Raw genomic sequence first — 24,710 nt, 5'->3', positions numbered from 1 at the left:
TAATGACTCTATGACTATATTATACTATATATTTATTAATATGTGTTGTTTTGCTAACTATATATATATATTATATTAGTAAATTGACATATTTACAAATGAATACACAAGCACTATTATATGTATATATATGTTTCTTATACTTACATGCCTCTTTATATTTATGATATTTTTTCATTTAAAATTTTGAATATACAATGTAAATAGTTTATTTACTACTTAATACAGTCTCGATATATGTTTTAGATAGACATAATTTTAGTCTAACTATGAATATATTATTTTTTTTTATATATTTTTTATATATTTCTTATACATTTCATACGTTTCAATTGATTATAATATTAACTTGAGGTTAAAAAACAGATATATTTATATGTGATAGCCTCTATTCTAGTCTAATAGTATAGTTGATTTTGTCTCCTAACTTCAGGTTTTTGTTGAAGATAGACAGAAGCTCTATGCTGACTTAATATTCTTCTTTTTTATTTAATTTTCTATTTCTATATCAATTACGTCTATCTTATATTATTTTAGTTTCAGACATTAGGATAATACATAACCATAGGTATTTATGGCATTAAATAGCTCTGTCCTAAGTAGTAATATATAAGGGAACAAACCAGGCTCACATACATAACATAAAAATATAAGAATTTACATCTTTCCCAAGCCTAAGGATATAATGTTCCTTCTCTTATAGAGCTCTTTATGGAGTCATTTAGACACTAAGATCCTTTATGTGATACGCATAAGTAGAGGCATACATACATATATATTTCTATGTCCTTTACATGTTTTGTTTCTTGATGTTTTATGCTGTTTTTTCAGAACTGTTTCTGTTTGTATATAGAGTGAGCTAGCTTTTGTTTTAAAAAATAGCACTGACACTTTAGTAACAGCTTTTTGCACTTAACTTGATAATTATGATACTAATTGATTAATTGATGCAATTTACCATTTACTTTGTACTATATAAGGAATTGTTTTAGATTTAATCAAATAGATCTGAAGAAGCGTACAGTCCGTACGTGAAAGCGCTCATCTCTCTTTGTATTTAATAAAGAAGATTTTTTTGCTGCATAATCGTGGTGGTCCTTTCACTTGGTGTCCTACCTATATATACATATATATATATATATATATATATATATATATATATATACATATATATATATACATATATATATATATATATATATATATATATATGAATATAATGTATATAACTCATGTGTGTGTACATGCACATGCATGTATATATATGGGTCTACTTCATTTCACCTAACTTCCAATTCACTGACTTTCATTTCACTGACCCCATTTCACTGAAATTTCATTTGACTGACACTTCATTTCACTGACAGTTCATTTGACTGACAAGTATTATTAGCAAGAAAATGGAATATGCCCCCTTCCCCACTGTAGTGCGACCCTGAAGTTAGAATATATAATTGGGGGGTGTGGGGGGTGCAGCCCCCACTTCATTTCATACAATATTGTTAAGTTTTGATATAATATTGTTTAGTAAAAGAAAAGTAAGTGGGGGGCTGTGCCCCCCACACACCCCCAACTATATATTCTAACTCCAGGGTCGCACTACAGTGGGGAAGGGGGCATATTCCATTTTCTTGCCAATAATACATGTCAGTCAAATGAACTGTCAGTGAAATGAAGGGTCAGTGAAATGAAATTTCAGTCATTTGGTCTCAGTCAAATGGGAGTCAGTGAATTGGAAGTTAGGTGAAATGAAGTAGACCCATATATATATATATATATATATATATATATATATATATATACATATATATATATATATACACACACACATATGTATATATATATATATATATATATACACACACACACACACACACACACACACACACACAAAAATAAATACATACAGACATACATACATGCAACCGTGTGTCCAGTGCTGGGACTTCCTGTCCTGCAATACCATCCCAGCTGTTTTCTCCTCTTTAGTTCCAATGGTTGAGGTGTGCATCTATATCGTACATGCCAAGGTGTAATGAACAAGATTAGAACAGCATGCCCCAGCTTCTTCTCTCATCAGCTAGGGCTCCATCAACTAAGCACAGAAAGCAAGCATAACATGCACAAGAGATAAAAAAGATAAAGTATAACAAACAATAAAATGCAACCTTGTACTTACCCAATTTATAGGGCAATCCAGTTGCTGCCACTAAATGGAGACACCATTCAAACCAAACAAGACAGCAAAAGGGTAAACATTCATTGCAGAAAACTGCTAGGAGGACAGCCTAACAACATGAGACTTCACTGATACACTGGATATGGTCAGTATAGTCCTATGCAGTGTGTAACTCTTAGAAGAATCCCAAAGCAGTACCACTATCTTGGGAAGCCAAAGTATGAGAAAGTCGAGAAAGTCCAGAAGTCTTACACCTATAATACATGGTAATTAATGGACTGATTTACGTAAGTTATGACTCAACTTTTAGGAAAAACATGGGTCAGTCCTACATGCCACCCAGTCTTTGGGAAAAACAAAATATGGTACCTTAAAGGTGAAAACCTGAAGCTCCATGTGCCATCAAGGAAAGGGATTTGCAAGAGACAAATTTTAGAGCCACCAAACCAGCAAGCTCAATAACAGGATGAATAAAGCATTCTTCAAAGGTGGGCAGAACCTTTTAAAGAACTGTTGGATCAACTGGTATTGGGACACAGCCCTGCCCTTCACAAAGTAATGATAGGAAGAAATGCCACAAACATGTATCCTGACATTGGAATTCCTGACACTAAAATCACAGAGTTGCCTGAAATTTACCACGATGACTGTAAAAGGATCAGCTAAGAGAAAATAAGATGGCTTTCTGGTGAGATGAAAAATCTCTTTCACTTAGCAAAATATGTCTGATGAGTGAAAGAGTAGTGTTGACTTCATTAACCTCCAGGACTCTCATCAAAAGGTACAGCAGCAGCAAGGGACCTAAACCAGGAGTTACACCATGCCATGAAATGCAGTCAGTTCTCCAACTAAAGGGGAATTCCTTGGCTAGTGCTATAATAGCAAGCTCTACCACCAAGGATATGAGAAGTTGAAACTACACCCTTCTTGGCCAACAAGCCAATAACTGATCTTTTTTAATTTGAGAGGAAGCAATGAATCAGAGGGTAAGGCTGGAAGGTACACATCAATTTCCCAAGCCACAAAAGACATTGTTGGCTGTCATCTCCCTTTCCACTTCTGCCTCAAGCAAGTAATAAGAGAACCTCATTCTCCATTGCGGCTAACATGAATCTTCTAGGATGCCCCACTCCAGGAGATGGTAGTGCTGAATCTGTAGATCCAGCTGAAGACTGGAGGTGCAGCTAAGGGAACCCACCAACATAGTTAACAAAAGATGTGAACAAAAGTGAGGGACATGCTTCTGCTTAAAACCAACTGACAAGTACCACCTTTCTGTACAGGGTAAACACGTGTGTGGATTGTGCTGGTCTGTTTCTGTTCCATACCCTACTACACTACAGACTAGCTGCTGAACTCAAGCAACTGGTGAACATTTTCTCTTGGATCATGGGGGAATGAGGTAACCCCCCCCCCCCCCCCAATTAGTAAAGCATCTGCCAGCAGTATCTGAAGGATGTAAAAACTCACTCAAACTAATGAGTGAATATCTAACACTCCAGAGCTCAATGAATTGAATCTGATACAGTCAGAAGATTCGTGAGTAACATGTGATGCTGATGTCATTGACAACTCATAGTCTACTGAAACATCTGCTTCCCCAGGCATGCAAAACATACAGTGAAGACAGAGGCTGCCATTAAATCCATAATGTGAAGGCCTGTGCTTGGACTCTCCAATAGAGCCTCACTAGTACTGCTGAAGCCATAACTTCATAGACCTTATCTTCAAGCAGGTGCAACCAACAGTGAAAAGCACAATTATCTGCCCTGTTGATGGTAGTAGTCTAAGTCCAGAGATGACTTTTCACAGTTTATACGGACAGCTTTAGTAACACTAGCAAGACAGAATACAGTGGGAGGAGGAGCCAATCAGGTAAGGGACAACATGGAGATCATCCTCCACCAAGATGTCTGCCACCATAGCTAGCATTTATGGGCACAGTTAAGAGACCAGGCAGGAGCACCTTTGTACTGAACACAGTGCCCATTCAAAGCACTTAGATGTGTGTTCCACATGAAGTAAAAAGGGGTTCATCACCTGCACTGACACCCAGACATCCATTTCTGCATAGCATGGCCAGCTGGAATGCAACATTCAGAACCTGACATACCAGATGTGCCCAATGTCTGAATTCCAGAATTTATCAGAATTCTTTCATTTCCTTCAGAACCAAGAAAAAGATGCAGTAAACTCCTGGACTTGCTCAACAGGAAGAGCAGCCAGTACTGAGTCTAGGCCTAGGTTCTGCTTTCCAACAGTTCTGAAAATTTTTAAGACACTTTCATCTGTGACTATAGGTATAATTCAGATGTAATTTGTAATGGCACTCTATGCTAAAAAGAAAGTACAGCTGCATTAAAAACTTATTATAACTGTAGATATTAAGTATGTCCACTGTTACATTACTTATTACTTCGTGGGACGTCTGCTTCAGAAGCATTTGATGCCCAGTGTGACCTCCACAGCTTTGCACTCTTCCTCTTCCCAGCTAGCCATATATTTGCCAACCCAAACATTAGCATGTTAGTAGTATAAGATAGATTTCTGCCCATGCCATCTTTTGTCCTTTACTGCTCTGATTTCCATTTGTGGTAAGGACTGAAACTACAACAAGAGGTTCTTGGGATGAAGTAGACTCCTGATTGGGATGCTGAACCAGAAAGGCCCTACTGCACTACTTCTCCAGACACATGGACTACCCAGGGATAAAGGGTGCTGTGAGACAAAAAGGTTGGAGTGGGTATGGACTGAGTAGGTACCTACCTCAACTCAGAAAGGAGCCAATGAAATGAAAGGAAAGGGAAAGGAAATAAGAATGGACAGAGAAAAATAATACTGCAACAGCTGATATTTTCAAACTTCTACAGCTATGGTAAGGTTATACTACAGCTGTACTATGTTCATTATACAGCAACAACTACTTATGCAGATTTCCAAAGCTTAACAAAAGTTGGGGTGGCTACACCAGAGAAGGTCAAGGCTGAACATGGCTTTGTAAGATATCTGGGGCAAACCCCACAGAGGGACTACTAAGCTTGGAAAAGTCATTAAAAATGTAGACTTAAGACAATGCAGTTGCTTCCAAGATGGAATGAGTATTGATCCCACTTAAAGGCAGCAGCGGTTGCAATGGTTCATAAAGTATGTATCCTCACTTGCTGTGGGATGAAAAATAGAAGAGAATGGAATGAGTAAGTCATTAAGAAATGATATGCTTTGAAAGGTCTGCCCTTCCATCCTTGTGCATATGCCAAATAACTAATCTGTTTTCCTTTGTTTATTTTTTTGTTAAGTCCTGTCCAAGTAATTCCTCAGCTGCTAATGCATATCCAGGGATTGCAAGATCTGGTAAAAAAAACTGATTCAAGGACACCTCAGTCACTACAGCTCAGAAATTCTTCTAGCAGGTGTAATGGCTACTAAGAACACCAACTCCTGATCCAATACTTGAGGGGAACAGTTGTAGCTAATTCAAAGGGGGTACAGTTAAATCTTTTAGAACATAACTAAAATCCTATGGTGGTGAAGGCTCTTTCTTAGAAACTGTTAGGTACAGCACCATGTTGAGGACTTGCCTTACAGGTAATCTAGAATGGGGGGGGGGTCCAAAGACAGGCATACTGAAAAGGCAGATACATGCAAAATCAATAAGGAGTAGAACAATCATGATTTGAGAAGATCTGACCGGTAGATTACAATCAAGAAGAAAGGGAACTGGGTCAGATTCAGGACCTCGCACCTCCTCTGGCACTAAAGGAAGCAATTTTTCCATTTTGCTAGGTATGATTTATTTGTACTAGGTATCCTAGCCGAAAACCCAGTCTTGGAAAACAAGTGCCTGACTGAAATGTTTGAGTATTATCCACAATGTAGGCAAGAAGGTCTTCAGGTTGTAATGTTTGAGATATGTATTGTTCTCTCAAGAGGTTCACGTGCTGAGGCAATATTATATGTTCTGTCCTTACCATGTTCACTAGGAGGGAGAACCAGTGTTGCCTTGACAAAAGGAAGCTATCAGTAGCATTTTTGGATTATTCATGGGTTCCTAGGTACTTACTTAAGCTACTGATCTGTGAGGATCTTAAGTATAGCCTTATATACCCATGGTATATTTTTTTACCCCTTATGCCTTGTATAATAATAATAACAGGAGGCAGCAGAACAAATATGTCAGGACATTTACTTATTGCCCATAACCCTGAGGGACTTTGGTGCTAAACCAGGAATGAATTTATGGTTACCCATCCAGTCATCCAAATTCATTTGAATAGTAATAGTGTAAGGGAAGTACTTCATTTTATGTGGAGCAGAGAAGTGGTATTATCTTGTGATGCATGCCTATCCCTCTAATATGTCCTACTTATGTTACAAAAGAGATTGAGATCCCTTGAGAGGGTGTTCAAACTACTACTGGATTTGTGAATATGTAATAGTAGTGCAAACACCATAACATTGGACTTGTGAATGTGTACTAGATCTAACAGGATAGGGTTAGATGAGGCTCTGTATCTGTGGTAGAAGTTGCCTCTTAGTAGCCTGGATAATACTAAGAAGAGAGACAAGGCTTTAAGATGGTTTGCATAGTTATTTATAATTTAGGCCCTTGATTTATTTATTTATTTTTTGTGAGAAAACATTGGGGTTGAAGTGTTTGGACAGGTACATACCAAAAGGGGCATTATATTCAATGACTAGACTAATGAGAGTGCAGTACTGTGGAACAATTGCATCCCTGGACCTGGACACTACCTTTAGTTATAAGCTGTGCAATGACAATGACTTCCTTACAGTAGTGGATACCTGGTGATCAAAGGTAAAGCATACAATGTTTGAAAAAACAATATACTTGAAATAATAACTTAGCTGCTTGAAGTTTCAAGGCACTGTTAATATGCTGACCTCCAAAGAGGATTATGCCTCCAACAACCCCCCCCCACCTTCCCAACGCATACTAACTCTCTTCATCTCCCCTACCAGCTCCTATATGTGCTAAGATGTAGTTCTAAGGAAAACACCTGTATTACCTACCACCACAGCCCATGGTTTTGGGCCATCTTGTATAGTCTGACCAGCCAAAAGTTCAATACCTTTTATGAAATTAGAAAGCATCTATAATTTAGAACTATAGTTGCATTAAAGGCCTCTGGCTTAGGGTTAGAAACACCTGTATATCAATATGGCCTTATATGTCTAATTTAATATACTTTAACCATTGAGAAATATTATGTTAGCTGACATAAGGACAGTATGTACACTGTCTTGCACAAAAAAAGTGGCATCACATTCTGAATCAAAATCTAAATAAGAAGATTTTGCCAATTTGACTCTATTAATTCCTTTGAAGTGCTTAATATTCTTAACTCACAAGCTTCCATTCATCATTCAAATGGAATATACCTACTTAACTCTTTACAACAATGCTCCAGATAGTCCAGAAAAAAGGGGAAGGAAGTGATGTCATCTCCTTTAATGAAGAAGGTTCCTCAAAGGATACACTTGTCAACACTAACTGACAAAACAGTCCATGTCTGATCTCTTGCCTACAGGTAGGCTGATAGAAGCGTTCCTTATGGGAGGCAAAATTCAATGTTAATGATGATGAAGTGTGATAAGGTGGCAACCATGGAGAAAATGCAACTGAACTTTATCAGATCTCTCTACCAACCACAAGCACAACAGAAACACAAACCTTTGGGTTCAAAGACTGCACTAGTAATGTCTGTATTCACTATTATGCAATGATATGAGGAGCAGAAACACTTGAACAAGATTTGTAAGGTGAGCATTAACCTGCACGACTGGTGCTAGAATAAGGGACATGAAAAACAGGTTAGAAGACTGTAGGATCACAGTGAGAAGTAAAAGCTCATCATTGCTCACGCAAACATCAACAATCCTGAGTGTTTCATCCTATATAGGTTGTAGCCAGATAAAGCAGCTCTTTCACGTGCATTAGCCTGTAATATAACCAACCACAAGCTAAGAAAGAAACATCCATGAACATGAGCAGCTCTACAAATTCAGCACAAAATGTTAGCATATAATAAATGGCTCAGACCTAGGGTTGCCACCCCTTCGTTTTTTTCCCCGGACTATCCGGAAATTAAACTGATTCAACCGTAGCCCAGAAAACACTGCACAAACTCCGGTATTCTGTTTCAAAAAAGGAAACAGACTATCAAAGTTTATAAATCGGCTGATTTACTATGCTTTTTTACAGAAAAGCATAGTAAATCAGCCAGAAACAGGCAGGAGTGGAAAAAGAGAGCATTCCCCGCCAGGTGGTGTAATCATGATGTCATAAAATAGGCGGAATACGGGCGAAGGTGGGGTTACTGGTGATGTGAGGGGTGTGGCTTTACTCTGGTTTTAGCCACAACTAAAGCTGGCAACCCTGCTCAGACCATGGTGCCATATAGAGGGGATTCAGTGTATGAGTACCTGAAAGGGGATGCACAAGACCCTGGCCAACTTTCAAACTGATCGACTGCATCTGCTACAGGACAGTACATATAACAGGATACTGGCCACTCTTCTTAAGTTTTTATTTTTTTGCCAAGTTCCTGAAGACATGAGATAATCAGAAACAGAAACAAAATGAGGTGAAGGTGACATTTGTGAAATACAGAAATCTAAATAAAGTGGGAAATCTGGAAGCATTCCTAATCCTGAGAGGTACTGAAATGTACAATATCACAGAAACCTTGTTCAAGGACATATCTACTGTTCCACAGATTATGGGGCAAAGTGTCTATTGATACTTATTTATCCAAATCTTGCAGAAGGGATGATGATGTCTCTACCTTTGTAAAACAACATCTCCAATTCATCTACAACCTATAAAAATGGGGAGAATATGTACCAGTGCTACAGTTAATGTTATTCACTCATACTCCACTACCCCCTCTAACCTAAAAGTTCACAGGTGGAGCTGAAGCCTATCCCAGAAAGCAAAGGGGATATGGAAGATAAATAATCTTGGACAGGACATCAGTTCACCTCCAGATGTGTGCATGTATGTACAGACACACACAGACACACACACACTCAGTAATCACCTTCAGCTGACTTGGGTGAGAACCAGTTCTCCTACTGGCATGTCTTAGGAATATGGAAGGAAACCAAAAATCCCAGCAAAACATCACACGACCATAAGAAAGATAGACAGTACCCATGTTAGGAATCAAATGGAAAAACAAAGAGCTGTGAGGCAGCAATGTTAACTATGACATCACTGTATGCCCACAATTAAAAATGAAGATATCAGTTTTATGGGCAGAAACTATATCCCTCCCATGACTCAGAATGAATATGAAAAGCTCCTCAGTAAACTGCAGAATATAAATGTAGCCAAAAGAACAATTATTAATAGGAGATTTTGTTTATCAAGTTAATGACTAGTCAAACAGCTGAATGAATCATATTCACAAAATATTAACATATTTAATTAATAAAATAACCTGGAACATATAACAAGTAACCAAAACAAGAGAAAGTGATATTTCCGATACTATACTTACTAATATGAGAACTTCCTGTTCTTTCCCATAAATGGTTACTTCTTTCACCACAGTTATACTATAATACTGTCACGATTAGACAAACTAAAAAGAAAGGTCATTGGTGGTACAGTGGTTTGGTTACTGGATGGAGTGGCCTCTAGTAGTAGTGTCTGCATATCCTCCCTGTATCCAAGGTGTTATTCATAGAACACTTCGGAAGACAGTCAGAAATAAAGTCATTGATCCACCAAGTCACCCAGAACTAATCCATATTTTTCATTGACCACTAGAGGGCACTAGTTACATTAGCTATCCTGGAATGAATTCAGAGAGAGATTCTCCTTTTGAGTGCTGTTTACAACACAGGTAGTTTTGTACCTAAGGAAGCTTACACTCATTCAGCAATTGGTCACTAGGAACTCATGCATAAAAGTGGAGCTTTTGGTGAGTAAAAATTAGAGCAGAATGTTTTCATGTGCAATGAGCATGTTGGATAGCAGGAAGGTTTAACTATTAGTCTATGCTCAGTGAGCCGATCCATGACTTCCAGATCTGTATGCATAAACTGTAATAGTTGACTTTGAAAAGGCATTAGTATGCCGACTCATTTACAATTGATAAACTTGCTGATTTAAGACAAGATGTGCTTAGTAAAACCATGGGGATGTCTATATAAGCATTTCTTTTTATGGGTGTGCCTTCTTTGAAGGCTGGGCGGCAGTCTGGCACCTCGGCACCATAAAAATCCACTGCCAGTCATTAGCTGACCGGAGGTTCCTCTGTGGCGACTCCTAACTGGGAAAAGCCGAAAGACATTAGTATCTTGTTCTAAATTTATAGATACAAGACTGTTGTTGTTTAGATCTACATGCATGGACTGTAACTTGGTTTTTAAACAGCAAGTGTATGCAGACTCATTTGAAATATATATACATTTGCTGATTAGTTACAAGTTGTGTTAAATGGAAGCCATGGGGATGAGCATATAAGTATTTTTTACAAACTTTGTTGTTTTTTATATGGAAAGGTTGTAGAAATTCAAACTGAAATGACATAGTGATGCAGGCATTATGGTTACATCTTGAAGGGGTCATTGAGTATCCTTGTATGTTTTTATTTGCTAGTTCTTACGACTTCCATTAGGGGTACCTGACTGCTATTAATATGATTATGTTTTTGATAGTATGAGTATTATATATAAACATGTATATATACTTTATTCGGGAACTTTATATGTTAATGTTACCATCTTTTCAGCTTTGCATTACAGGCTGAATGTTTTATATTTGTTTTTTATGATGAATGTGCTATTTGGGATTTTGCAAGTTGAAGTTTAGGTCAGGTGACTACTATAATTGAAGAGTCAGGTGATTATTTTATATGTCATGTGATGACTACAATTTTTTATTGGTTTATGGAGACTTAAATACAAGAATTTTGAGATGTAATTTTATTGTATCTGAAGAAGCGTTGGTGAAGCAACATGAAAGCATTTATACTTAATTAAACTCAAGTTATCTTTTAACTGCCATGTTTACCGCCTCCTTGGTTTTGCCTTTTGGTTACATTTTGTACTAGGAGTTGGTTTCATCCATTGATGTGTGGAGATTTTTTGTGACTTTTAGAATAAATAAATTAAACAAACTCTAAACATAGTCATCAAGATGTTACTAGACTACAAAATAAACCTCGTTGTTTAAGTTAAAGACAACAATAAATCTTATTTTTTACCCAAGTCAGAAAAATTACAGAGTAAATATCAGAAATATGATAAAGTAGCAAATGACAGCAGAATAATTTCGGGCCTTAAAGATATATTCAAACAATTTTTTTTTTTACAAATTAGCAATTTATAAAAAAGTAAACAAAAGGAGAGAAAGAGAGAAGTTGGAGATAATATATGCATTATTCTCTAGTGTTTCCTGCCAAAACTAGGGTAGCTAGTACCTGTAGCACAGTCCAGATACAGGTTTGCTGCATCTGGGTCTGTTTGTAGTGGGCTGTTTGTTCTCAGCAAGTTTTCCAAGCCATCTTTGATTTGAAAGGGCCTTTCTGCACTCTAGTGAGAGGAGTGTGTTTATTGGATACCGTCGGGTGAAGGGTGGTTGGTCTAGAGCTTGGAGCAGGCATCCTCATTGGTCCATTTGAACTTTTTTAAAGCTTTTTTCAAGTTTTTAGCTTCTGGTATTTAAATCCTGTGTTTGAGCAGGTTTCTGCTAGTTTGTACCAAGCTGAACTGAGGTGGGCTACCAGCCACAACTCTGAGCTGAGATACCAGATTACTAGTGGCTTCTGAGCTTCCCAAAAAATTTAAGTCACCTGTTTTTTTTTTTTTGCTTATTTATTACATTTTTTTTATAGTCTGCCGCCTACTTTTATACTGTATTTGTATACTGTGTACTCACTTGTGCCTGTTAAATTAAATTTTATTGCTGTTTTCACTGTTTACAAAGTTTTTTTTACTATTTTCACTGTTTAAAGTATTTGCTGGTACTTTTCACTGTTGCAAAGAAATCTGTTCTGCTTGTTCTGGTTTTTCCACCAAGCAGTGTGTTAAAATAACTGATTAGTTAGCTGTTAAAACATTCTTTAGAGTCTCCTTGTTGATTTTCTGCTGTTTTAAACAGTTTTTTAGTGTTTCCCCTGCTGTGTTAAACATTCTCTAGTGTTTCCCACCGAAACTAGGGTAGCTAGTACCTGTAGCATAGTCCAGATATAGGTTTGCCGCATGTGGGTCTGTTTGTAATAGCTGTTTGTTTTGAGCATGTTTTCCAGGCCATTTTGGATTGGAAGGGGCCTTTCTGTACTCTAGCGAGAGGAGTGTGCATATTGGAACCTGTCTGGTGAAGGGTGGTTGCTAATCATCCTCAGTGAACATTTTGAACCTTTTTAAAGTGTTTTTTCCCATGTTTAAGCTTCTGGTATTTAAGCCCTGCATTTGAGCAGGTTTCTGCTTCTTTGCGCATTGCGCAGTACCTCACACTGCCGGGCAATTGTGCGCCATAGCTGGACATATAAATTCAACAATGTTTTCCTTAGATACAGCTGTAGCACATTAGTGTAGCCCTCATCTTTAGTACTTTCCCAGTCAAAGAAATATTGCTAGTGAGCTGTAACCTATTAAACCACCAGCAAAAAAAAAAAAAAAAAAAAAAAAAAATATATATATATATATGTACACACACACACACACACACACACACACACACACACACACACAGAGGCAGGCAGAAATATCCATCCACTGTGCTTCTCCTTGATCGATCCTGAAAATCCCTCCTTAGTGATAACAGTCTTCAACCTGGCATTATGGACAGTTGTACTACCCTTGCTTCTCCTACCAGCCTTGACTTCAGTCTATTGAGGCAGTGTGGCAATTGCCTCATGTACACCAACACTCTTCTAATAACTCACTCTAGTACAGAGTGCGAGAGATTTATCTATACCAAGAAACTTGAATCCACGCACTCTCACACTCAAAACAGTAACATGAAAGAGGCTGTCAACCCACCCACCACTACATATCCACACAGTACCACTACTGATACACATAGTACGTTTCAAACACAAAAATCAACATGCGCAGAGGTTCTCTCTCTCAAAAAAAAACTTTCCGAAACACCAGAGACCTGCAAAACACAAGACTGCTACAACTAACACAGTTCCCATACCACCAATGGCACACTAACAGCAGTGTCTCACCTAACAAGCCCGTAAGGTGCAACACTCAAAAAACAAATTTTCTTGTCATTGGAGACAACAGTGGGACACACATGTCCCACTCACCAGGAAGGACAAGGAAAAATTCATGGTCAGCTGCCTGTCCTGTGCCAGGATTCATCAGATAACGCATGTACTCAGGTCTCTCAGCAAGTACCATTATGACTCCGTCACAGTTCATGTTGGAGTGAATGACCTGAACATACCCCACTGGACTATATGAAGAGAGACATGACTGAGCTCTCAGAGTGTCTGTCCAAGGCAGGTATGTCCCTAGCCTTGAGCAGCATACTACCCTCACCTGGAAGGATGCCACAGTATACACAAAAAAAGATTGATTTCAATAACTGGCTTCGTTTTTGGTGTCATTCAAAGGGGATCCAGTTCCTGGCAGCCTGGGAAGCTATGGTTGACAAACCTCTCTGCTCTGTCAGAGATGGTTTGAACCTGGCACCTCTAGGTTTTCAGCTGCTGGCAAAGGCTCTTGCCTCCCCCACAGTGCCTTTTTTAGGCAAGGTTTCAAAAACAAATTTCCCAACATGAAATTTGCCAATCAGAACAAAATAAGGATCTTGCTGCTAAATGCTAGGAGCTTAAACCAAAAACTGCACACCCTGGAAGCACTTCCATCATTTGGAAGACGTAGATGTTGCTGCAGTCACAGAAACCTGGCTCAAGGCCTCAGAGTACCCTGGCCTTGTAAGGCTACAATGTCTTACACACCTTCAGACTGAAAATGAACATGTGAGAACCAAAGGAGGCAGTGTTTCTATCTATTTCTATCTATATTACAGCTAAATTCACCTCCCGTCTAGTTAGACTGGACAACTAAGGAGTTACTCCAAGTTCAGGTTACAGTGGGCAAGACCTCCGTTCAAGTCATAGCCAGTTATAGAGCCCTCCTCCATGGGTCATGACAAGCATGATGCCTACTTGACCAAACTGGAGATAATCCAAATATTACCATACACTCTGGTAATGAGGGATTTCAATTATCCCACCATCAACTGGGAAACCTATGCTAGCCCTAACTCACTAGTGCAAAAGTTCCTTGACTAACTCAAATGCCCTGGAACAAACTGTCCATACCTCGACAACAAGACCAAACATACTAAATTTGGTCCGCAACATGTCAAACAGATGCACTGCCGCAACTCTCGGACCCTCATTAGTTAAATCTGACCACACATCAGTCACCTCCAAGGTGGCACTAACACCAGAATTCACAAAGGGCAAAATCAGACTAAAAAACTTCACCAAAGCAAACTATACCCTCCTAGGTGAAGGTATAAATGCATTCCAAGAACCATCCCCAGCTGGAAGTGTTAACTACAACGAAGCTTAGACTAAAACCCTGCACAATCACTTGTATAAGTGTACAGACTCAGCTCTACCAGAAACAAACAAAGCCAGAGCCCCAAAACAAAACAAAAACAAATCACCATGGTGGACATCCAGCATCATCAAACTTTACAATAAATGCAAAAAGTTGTTGTCCAAGAAAACAAAGGCAAGGCCCCAACAATGGAAAACAACCCTCCTCAACCTCAACAGGCAAATAAGACAACTTGTCAAATCCTCTACGGGTTTCTCTGAAAAACACTTGGTGAACACTGCCAAGGATACCCATAAGGCCTTTTACAGCTACATAGACCGCCTAAAAGATAGGGCCCAAACATGTGCAGAACTAGTGACCAACGGTATAACATACATTGACTCCAGAGAGATAGCAAACCTGCAAATTTCCCCCCAACCCTATATATCTGAAGAGCAGGTCATCAAAGCCATGTCCAAGGCAAAAAACAGCCTCTATGGGACCAGAAGGCATCAAGGCTGTCTTCTAAACAGGCTAAAACATGAATTAGCATCGCATTTAAGTACCATTTTCAATCACAGACTAACCAAAGGCTTTGTTCCTGTGGAATAAAGAACAGCAACAGATATTTCCCTCCACAAAGGTGGCCTAGCAACAGACCTGGGGAATTACAGACCTATAAGCCTGATCAGCCTCACCTGTAAGGCCAGGGAATACATCATTATTGGCCTCATAAATAAAGACATAGGTAACCTCCAAATTCTGGATGTTATCCAATTTGGCTTCATCAAGGGCAGATCCTGCCTGTTAAATATGGTGAATTTCTTCAAAAATGTGGCCAGGGCCATTGACGAGGGCAAATCTGTGCACACAGCATACTTCGACTTGGCAAAGGCTTTTGACACAATCCCACACACAGGCATTACCAATAAACTTAGCAAGCTGAATGTAAACTCCTTTGTTTTAATTCAGGTTGCCAACTGGCTTACAAACCGGACACACTATCAAAGCGGGTGACTCCTCATCAACCAGCAAGCTTGTCGCCAGCAGGTTGCACAGGGGTCAGTGCTGGGTCCCCTACTGTTTCATACATACTTCTCAGATGTTCAGGCCAAAACTAAGGGTTGTGGCTAACCAAGTTTGCAGACAACTGCAAAATGGGTACAACTACTGAATCCCCAAATGAAGTCCGTATACTCCAGGCGGGTCTTACACAGGCCAACAACTGGTGTCTTTGTCACAGTCTCAAACTAAATGCAAAGAAAAGCATCATCATTCCCTTTGGCACAATGTCCTTTCACACTATTAAATCAACAATAATACCCTAAGCACCCACGAAGTAGTAGGGGACCTGGGATCACAAGTTGACTGTGACCTTAACCTCGACCACCATCTGTCTACTGTAGTACGGAAGACTTTCTATGCAGTACACTTGATCACTAAAGGCATAACCTGGAGAGCAAGAGAGGTTATAACCCCTCTATACGCAGCACTAATCCGTCCCATAATGGAGTATAACGCCCCGTTAAGCATGTATCCTACAAAGCACCTGCAGCAACTGGAGAGACCCTCAGAGGTTTCTAACAAAGAATATCAAGGGGACTCCAGCACATGCCTTACACAGACCAACTAAAGTCCCTGTCACTATACTCTATTGTATACACTTCTTAGGGGAGACTAATGCCTGGCATATACAACAATCACAGACCCAAACCTAATGAACTTGCTGCATATCTGTAAATCAAACAGAGCTAGGTCTAGTTATTCCAGGGATCTAAATATGGCCTGCGACTTGAACAGGAGATACTGGAGGGACAGATTTATCTGCCGCATCTTTGGAATAGGCTGCCAATTCAAGTGAAACAGAGCACCTCTGTGACACTGTTCAAGATGGCCTTCCATTTTGTTAAAGTTCATAATGGCAACACTGAAGGATTTATTTTCAGTGTTTTAGCCAGACCACATTTTGATGGTGGAAATTTTAAGACAGAACTTAAGTTAGAAAATAAGTTGATTATCAATTATCCCACCTTACATCCGGGGGGCTTGAATTTAGATGTAGGTTTATCTCTATGAAATATTACATGATGTTTTTTTGAATTGTTTTGCTTTATGAGAAAGTTTTGCATTTGACATTTTGCATTTGATATTTGGCATTTAAAACATTTGAAATACTAAAAAGATTTAAAATATTTATAATATTTAATACTATTCAATGCTGTTTTTTGTATAACATTAAATGTTTAGGAGTAGTCTTACAATTTATTTATCTATTTATTCATTTATATTTATATATATTTATTTATTTATGTAATATTGCATAATTTAAATGTTGGATAAAGCATATTATTGATAAACTAGTATTTAAATAGTATATTTATGGGTATTTCTATGGAAAATGGTATTAAAATGTAAAGCAATTAAGCAAAAAGGAGGGAAAAATAAGTTTCTATCAACTGGTTGATAGAATAATGAGTTTGATGTGTTTGTATTTAAGGAGATGGGTTTCATTTGATGTATTGTTCCACTGAAGGCGAATTGCCGAGGTGCCAGGATATGTGAATAAAGTGTTGTGGCTTTCCATCTTCGTGGTTGGTGTTTACTTCCTGCTATGTGTTGGAGCTTTTGAGACTGTTCAAGATGAACCTGAACGATTGGAATGGGTCACCATAAATTCTTACCGGGAATAGCACCCACAACCCTCCTGGACATGGGCAGTAATTACTAAATGCAATCTTGGGTACTGGCTAGCATTTCTATGGTATTACATTGAGATGGAAAGGCTAAGCTTGAAATGACCTCCAAGTCAATAGCCTAATAATCTCCCATAATCCTATATCCCAGATGGTAATTTTGATGACATTAATGGCAAAATTAAGCAGCTATGATTGAAATCTATTAGCATGGATAAAAAAAAAACAATAGAGGTAGTGGATAAAGTCTGTAACTTAATGAATTAATGCAATGCTATTCAATTCAGTTCAGTAAGGCACAGCTATACTGGGAAATTCAAAACCAAACCTCTCTGGTAAGCTATTACCGCACAGTGTGTAAGATAGTTCCTCAACAAATCTTAACTAGAATAAATAATAAAACAAACTCTAAACGTAGTTATCAAGATATTACTAGACTACAAATTAAGTTAAAGACAACAATAAATCTTATTTTTTACCCAAGTCAGAAGACTTACAGAGCAAATATCAGAAATGTGATAAAGTGGTAAAAGACAGCAGAATAGTTTCTGGCATTAAAGATATATCTGAATTTTTTTTTTTTTTTTACAAATTATAAATTTATTAAAAAAAGTAATCAAAAAGACAGAAGTTGGAGATAATACACCATGTATCACTAAGAAAAAAGTGGGAGACCTCCTGCTGCAAAGATGTGTATCACTATGGTCTCCTCCTGCCTTGTAAACTTAGCAGCAGTCTTTGAACGAGTAAATGCTGCTACAGAAGAAGAATGCTTCAAAGTTCATACAGAACATCCGGATTTGGCAAGAGAATTTGATAGGATTACACATACAGCCATAACTGATATGTTAAAACAGTTAAACTTAAATGCTATATCAGTAGCGTGATCAAAAACTGGTCATTTAACAAAACAAAGTGATGGGCTCATTCCCACACACGGTGCACATTACCATTGCAGAACCTCACAGCTTACCGGCAGGACCTTTACTGTTTAATATCTTCACTTCAAAATTAAAAGTAAGTGATCACCTGTGGATAGAAAAATAAACAGATGACTGCAGAGGCAACGCAGCTGCAGGTGTGACCAGGTGCTGCATTCCTACGATAATTTGAAAAAAATTCTTTGCTAAGAAGTGTGCTATCCTAGTGAGGATACTATGACTACAAAATGAATGGTCATATATTCAAAAAAGTAATGCAGCAAAGACCTAGGTGCACCTCTATGACAACCTTATCTGTGACCAAACATTCTCCCCTGTGGTTAGGAAGTCATTTGAAGCAGCTAATTTAATAGTAAAACTCACTCTTCATTCTAGCCAGAAGGCAGCAGCAGGGGTTTCCTCATTAGGACCTTTGCTTGCCCCAACACTGAACTCGAGCAGCTGTATTATTTCTCTGTAGTTGCTTCAGCCAATCACTTTAATGATCATGAGCCCAAGTGGCTTCTTACTAAGCTACCAGTCAAATCATATTCCCATCGATACATTACACTTCCTTATCTATCTCCCTTGCCTTTGTGTCAAAATTCAAAGCCCAAATTCTTCATATACTTGCAGCAACCACACACAGCACGCACAAAATTATCCTTGGTGTCTATCATAAAACTCCTTGGACTACAGAACCTTAAACTACTTCAACTCTCAATTAGACTTTGTCACAACCTCCTACCCTGTCAATATCTCCTCCATCACCATTCACCCTCAAGTTCAGCAAGATCTGCCCCATAATCTTCAAATTCAAAATCTGGAAATCAAACACACCTTCAAAATGATTTATTCAGACCCAGATCCCCTCACAATATCCAGACTGCAGACCCAATTATCCACTATTGACTGATCACCCATACATAGCCTTTTCAATCCCAACTTTGTTGCTAATCAATTTACTCAGCTTCTGCTCATAATTTAAAACACCCACTTCCCATTAATTTCCAGACTATTTAAGCACACTAAATCTGAACTAGATCAAAACAGTGGAAAACACTAATGCAGCCCCAAGACGAAGCCTGGGAAAGGTGCAAAAAAGACCTTTCAGCCACACTACACCACTTTGTGGAATATCACGAGACAAGCAACTCAAAGGCACAAGTCTAAACACCTCCAATCAAAATAAACCACATTCCTATACACTATCAAATAATTCTGGCATAAGGTAAATAACATCTCCTGAGTAGCCCCCACCTAAGTAACATTCCTCACAAGGCCATGTCACCTGCTAAATGGCAAACTCTATCCTTCTGACTTCATAAAAGAATTATTCAATTTCCACTCCCACCCAAGTGAAACACAATCTTCCCAGAATTTCTCCCACCATTTTATTTTACAAACATCACAGTAAAGAAAATTACTGTAGTACATGAACAAATCCTACTAGACACCCACTCAAGACCTGCCAACCTTTCCCTTTGGTTTCTCTGCTATTGCAAAACCTACAAAGCCCCCCCAAAGAACATTTTTAATGTTAGTCTCACAACCAGCACTATGCCCACAATCCGGAAGTCAGCCTCTGGTAGACCAGTACCTAAAGAACCAAAACCCCATCTCCATATTGTCTACCCTTGCCAATTCCCTAGAAAAACAGAGATATAACCAACTTACTACATACCTATGTAAATACCATTTGCTCTCCAACAAACATGGATTCTGGGCATGTAGGAGCACATTAACCACACTCTGGACAGTAACTGATTCTATACTCACCAATATGAATCACAGAAATCTAACGTGCGCGGTCTTCATTTATTCAACCCAAGCCTTTAACATGGCTAATTACTCAGTATTGCTAACCCAACTATTAAACATCAGCATCCGTCCTGAATATACTAAGTAGGTCAAAGACATCCTAATATAAATATCAGCTTTTCACTCATTCAGGTGTCTTGCAGGGTTCCACACTTTCCCAATACTACTCTCCAGTTTTATATATAAACTATCCCTTGACCTACACCAAATGCAGCTTCTCTTACATGCAGACAACATGGTTATTTACATATCCAATCCAGGATGCCTGGTCAGCTAAACCCAGCTAAAAACTGATCTATGAGGTCTAAACAGCTGACTCATTTCCAAAAAGCTTCTCAACACTAAAAAAAAAACAAGTTTATAATCTCTGTTACAAAGAGCATACCAATGCCCCTACCTCCCTCAGCATTATGGACCAATACAACAATCTCACAGAGACAACCACTTCTTTTAGATAACTTGGCATTTGGCTTAAACAGCCTCACAACTTTCAAAAAATGTAGGACTAAAATCAACTACCTCCTCTTATAGGCTCAAAATATCTAAATTCTTCTCACCCCCAACAAGGGCTGCCTTGGGGAAAGGTGTCTGGCTCCCACAACTGGAATACGGCTTACCCCTGTTTGCCATGTCTTTTAACAAATGCATAACCTTACAGACCTCACCAAATAAAATATGTTGATTCATCACCAATTCTCCTCAGCTTGAACATGACCCATCTTACTATATCCAGGGCTAAATGGCTGCCAGTACAAGCAATGTCTGACCTACTTCTAGGCTCACTATTGTTCAAATTACTCCACTAAGATAACCCTTCACCCCTTACAATGAAACGTATCACAACCTACAATCAAAAAATACAGGTTATAGTTGGCCCTACTCTGCAGTACCCTTCAACCAAACTTCACAGCTCTGATGCTAGCTTCTAAGTCCTTGTATCCAAACTTCACAGCTCTCATGCTAGCTTCTCAGTCCTTGCACCCAGATTATGGCTATCCCTTCCTTACTATCTAACAGAGATTATAAACTATTCTAAGTTCGGGACCAACTCAAACAGTATCTGTTAGGGCAATACAAATGTAAATGCTAAAATGTAAAACATATCACACAAGTAACACTATTTTCTTGTGTCATTTTTAATTTCTCCAAGACTTTTGGGCTTCTAATACCATGATGGGAATGGACCCCACTCCTAAGTCAAAGTCCAATTAACGTTCATGAAATTAGTATTGTTTCACTCTTTGATGTCAGCCAAAAGTGCTCTTAGCAGCACCCGCAATGTGCCTAGTAATGACTCCTCCTGAAATTCATACAGTGTCACATGACTTGGTAACATCTAAATACGACTGTAAATCTTTCTTTTATAAGAGCCATTGCTCCTACTACTACTGGAACTGTCTGGGTATCTTTCTTCCACATGGCTCTCATTTCTGCCTGCAGATCCAGGTATTTTAAGACTTTGTGTCTCCAAGACACTGTAGTCACTGGGTGTGGTGATTTCAGTGATTAATGCTACTTTTGTCTTCTTTTCTTGGACCACTATATCCAGTTTTCTAGCATCTATCTTTTGAACTGTTGGTATTGGGTGATCCCATGTGATATAAACCATCATTTTCTATGATTCTTTGTGGCTCGTGTTTCCAGTGTTTTTCAGCCACTTCGATACTATAATGTTTAAACAATCTCCAGTGTAACAGTCTCGCCACATTATGCCTTTCAGTATACAGTCCCTCTGCCATTAGTACATTGCAACCAGCAACAAGGTATATGACTGTCCAATTTGATTTTACAAAACCTACATATGTTTCTCTCACATGTTCAATGGACTTTTTTATAAATTGGCGTGTACGTAGCCCACTATCTTAGGCTGCCAATATTAACCTTTCATTTCTTGATGTGAATTCACCTCTCCTTAACCATTCATGTATTCATTCTTGATGAACATGAGGCTCTTCCAGAAGGTTTCTATACTTGCAACTATATTTATGTTTTTTCCACATTTCTTGCCTTCTCATCTGATACTTCACCTTATATACTTTCTTTTGTTTCTTAGCACATTCAGTTGCTACCTGGTTTTTATCTACTTTTTTATTTATTTATTTTTTTATTTATTTATCATTTGTTGACCGGGAAAGTCCGACTAGGTTCCACAGAGCCTGCTTTCAGTGGAGGCCCGGGGAGAAATGCTCCAGATGCATGTCTTTGGAATCTACTTCTGGTTTGATTTCCATTCCTGCTTGACGTCAATATGCTTCTGCTAAATTAAGCAGAGATGTCATCTTACATTTATTCTCATGTTTCAAAACTTTCACTACATTTGGATCTTGTGAGATCAGTAAATATGTGTGGAGTCCCATGACTGCAGATCTATACATGTAATCAATTTCAAGGAGGCCCATCCCTCCTTCGAAACAGGGAATATATAATCTTGGTATACACTGATTTTTATAAATCATTTGGTAAGCATGAAACATCCTTCTTGTTTTAATATCCAGTCTAGCCAACACTTTTTGGGGCCAGTCAATCACTCCAAAACTGTAAGTTAGGACAGGAAGAGCAAATTGATTTATGGCTTGGATCTTATTCCTAGATGTCAGTGCTGTTTTCAGAATAAGTCTTCTAAAGTACTCCTTACTGAGCTTTATTTGCATTTGTTCATGTTTTATTGCAGATCCTTCATCAATTCCCAAGTATTTATACACTCCCTCTTGCTGAAGTTCTTTTATATCACATTCTTGTCCCAAACTGATGTTTTCCCAGTGCTGCAGTTTTCCTTTTTTAAAGGTTGCTTTTGCACATTTATCAAGACTAAATGACATTCCAATATCATCAGAAAAAAAATTGACAACCTGCAGCTGTGCTTTCAGTTCCTCATCTGATGAGCTATACAGTTTTAAATCATCAACAAAGAGAAGATGAGAAGTCATTAGACTTTGTTTTCTAGGAGCCAAACTGTAGCCATGGCTAAGCTGTTAAGTAAACAGTTTAATGGATTAATGGCAAGGCAGAATAGCGACGGTGACAAAGAGTAATCCTGGAATATCCCCCTTTGAATTTCCTTGTATTTCCTCTCATGATACAAGATGTCTACCTCTATTCCGATTGTTACCTCTATGCTTATGTCACATGATCATATGTACAAAGCTGCTCCATCTGTTTGCCAGTGTCATATCTACCATAATACCTGGTATGCCCACTTGCAATAATCATCCCTAAACCTGCTTCTAGTTTACTTCATGTACTCATCTGATTCCTCAAATCCTCACTAGAACTGATACACCTCTACACATGTAAATACTGTAAACAGCATATTTTTTGTTTGCACCTTGTTTTTTACATGTGTGCAGTGATGGCTGTGCTCGACACATTTTGTTAAAAATTTGAAATGTAACCCAGGTTGTGCCACAACCAGTCATTATTTATAAGTGTCTAACCTGATAACCAAAATGCAAATTGTTGTTGTATCTTTCGGCTTTTCCTGGTTAGGGGTTGCCACAGTGGAACTCCAGTCCGCTAATGATTGGCAGTAGATTTTTATGTACCGAGTTGCCAGCCCTGACGTACAACCTTCAACGAAGGTACACCATCTCATGCATGTCTCCACACAGAAGAAGCTTTAGCTGAGAATCGAACAGGACAATGTCTTACTGTGAGGCAACAACACTACCGCAGCACCACCACTGCATAACCAAAATGCAAATAAAAATTAAATTATAAAATTGCTACTGTTGCAGAATTGGTCTCTTATTTATACAAGTTGTAGACAAAGTGTTACAATGTATCATTTTCCAGTCTGACTTGGTGCTTAGTGTGCTTCGTGCTGCTAGTACTTACAGCTGCTATAGTATCAAACTGGTTGCCTTATCATTTTTGTTTAGTACATACTTTTTAGTTAAAATAGACGCTAAGCAGTCTGACAGAGTGTTCTGTGATTCAGTTTGAAGGAAAGCATAAGTTAAATACGGAACACCATATTACGGCTAAAAGTCCTATTTGGCTGCCAAGTCAGAGCAATCCTTACTTGTTTTAACTGCTGTACCATGAGAAATATTATAGTAATGTAGATATGTAAATGTCTTAGTTGTGATATTTAAGTACTGTTATATATAACTGCTGTGATAGTTTACTACTGCTATATCTGTGATAGAACTGTGTCTCTAAATTCATGGGCTACCTAAATTATCCCGTACATAACACTAAGTGAGGCGTTTTTTTTTTTATGTCAACTAACATTTGCCTGAGCCTTTTTTTACTAAACACTTTGTACCTGTGTAAATAGTATAACGTGCTGCTACTCTTACACCCAATACCCTTCCCGCCTGGGTGATAATTTATTATTTCAGTAACTTTTTACAGCACTTATCTCTCATTCCCCTTTCAGAGACCTTAATGCAATAATCTTTTTCTCTCCATCTTTTCATTATTGACCGCTGTCCCTGCGAACGGGTTCTCTCTCAGCCCCCCCACTTGCTGAATCCTCGGCCATTGACCGCATCTGCAGTGAAGAAACCAGCCATAAGTACTCAAGGGCTTTAAAAAAAATAAGTTACTGTAGGT

The 24,710-nt window shown here is 38.4% G+C and overlaps 1 protein-coding gene across 1 annotated transcript in view; it reads right to left on the bottom strand.

Moving 5' to 3' along the window:
* The window catches only part of FOCAD (focadhesin), a 2,336,882-nt gene that overhangs the window by 755,209 nt on the left and 1,556,963 nt on the right, over positions 1–24,710 (bottom strand). The window lies entirely within an intron of this gene.

The sequence above is a fragment of the Protopterus annectens genome, chromosome 2.part0, assembly GCF_019279795.1.
Source record: "Protopterus annectens isolate FY-2018-M chromosome 2.part0, PAN1.0, whole genome shotgun sequence".
Lineage (NCBI taxonomy): Eukaryota > Metazoa > Chordata > Ceratodontiformes > Protopteridae > Protopterus > Protopterus annectens.
The sequence above is the reverse complement of the archived record's forward strand: the minus strand, read 5'-3'. Positions and strand labels throughout refer to the sequence as shown.